A 1,949-nucleotide genomic window follows, 5' to 3' on the forward strand; every position below is an offset into this window, starting at 1 on the left:
CCACCAACAGGATTAAATATATTTGCAGTAAATCCTTCTGGAAGAATTTTGAACACACGCGTGCGCTCACTTGCAAAATCCAAACTATTTGCCCATTATTTTGAAAACAGGAAATGCGGCAACTTTTGTCAACAACAGTACAATATTTAGCATGGATAATCTTTATGAATGCCTCCAAACGCTTGTATAATGTGTTTTAAAAGATTCCGTCAAATATATTTTAATTCATAAAGGACGTGAAAAGGAACTACCATAAAAAGAGGCAAATTCATAGAGCAGAAATTACTACAAGTTTTTCTTTTTTCCCTGTTTTTTATTTTGATCTCAGTTGTGCTGGGATCTGGGGGAAATAAATATATTTAAAAAACAAACCAAATGAAAAAAAATTGTACTGATCATGAGCTGAAATGTAATATTTTGGACCCAGAAGACACCATGAAAATACAGGCTGCATCCTCATTTTCTACATCCCCCCTTCCAGATTAATACAAGTACCTCACATCACAGTCTTGTATAAAACTGATACACAGCACACTATTTTCCACTCTTTGTCCAGTTAACTGTAAACACCTAGTCCACTGGACCAGCTCATAATGCTCCAGTTTTATTAAAAAATACAGCAGATCTGTCCCATGTCTTGTACTTAAGGAGCAATGACTTCTTCCTCTTTTTCTATTAAGTCCATTTCTACATTGGAACAACATAGAACCCAAACTTGGAACAAGTAAATGGGAACTGAATCATGACCAGAGCCCCAATTATCTATTAAAATGTTGTTTCTGAGAACAACGTAAAAGGTAAAGAGGAGAAAAGTCATCAATATTTAACATCCAACCCCTTCTGAAAGCATGTTGCAAGTCTAGTACAGTTGGAAGTCAGCGTATAGAGGGTGCCCGGATATCAGAGAACACGACAGGTGGCATTAATGGACTAAGTATAAACACCAGACTGCTTAACACGTAGTGCTCAGACCAACCTTTCTTGATACAGTTAAGTAATGACCCTAACGTTCAATTGGCAGTTCCAAGATCCTTTCCCTGTAATAGTCTCTCCTTCCAGCATTGGCACCCTAAGCTCTACTAATTCTCCTGTCGGTGCTTCTCATCACGCTGACAGCTAGCCATTGTCATGGCCTGGATTTCTGCTGTCAAAGATCTGCATGTCAATCAATAGGAATCCATATGGCATCTGTTTACAGTGATCATAAGTCGTTTGCCACCAGTCATACATCTTTTGCAGAAACAAAATGAGATCCATGTCCCATGACCTTGAACATAAACATTACAATCTTTTAATCTAGCATACTTAGGAGTGGAAAGAGAACAAAGTGTGATAGTACATTGTGCTAGCAATAAAAGCATGAGGCACCTCTTGCTAATGAAAGGCAATGCAGAGACTATATTGTCTGTTGGCACTTGGCTTCACAGCCGTTTGTATTGATTTTGCAGCTTTCCCTTTTCTGAAATAATTCATTCCTTCTGAATGCATGTACGTGTGTGTGTGAATCTCATCACCTCTGGTAATGTCATCAGCCACTACTGGATTATTACAGAGCCACATCTAGACTTCCTTCGCAGTTTCTTTTGGCACTTAATGTATTCACTTCCATTTTCCACCTAAAATATTGCGAGATCATTAGCTACATTTGGATTGCTATTGGAGAACATTCAGACTGACAGGAGAATCTGAATATTAGATTCCAGAGAGGGGGAGAGAGAACTTATCAGGCAGATATCCCTACTACTTTAGAGATTTGGCATGGCGTGCAGTTGGAAACCATTTTGGATCGATGCCATCAAGACTCACATGAACCCATGCTGATTTTTTATTGCAAATTCTTGATAGAATAAAAATGTACGTCTGCTAGCAATCACAGTTGGGCATAATACCATCCTGTAATGCAATTCTGGGCACCTAAAGAGCGATAAAAAAAAAAAACTCTTGACCCT

Source organism: Gavialis gangeticus, unplaced genomic scaffold (assembly GCF_001723915.1).
Source record: "Gavialis gangeticus isolate Ggan-Ray unplaced genomic scaffold, GavGan_comp1, whole genome shotgun sequence".
NCBI classification, from domain to species: Eukaryota; Metazoa; Chordata; order Crocodylia; family Gavialidae; genus Gavialis; species Gavialis gangeticus.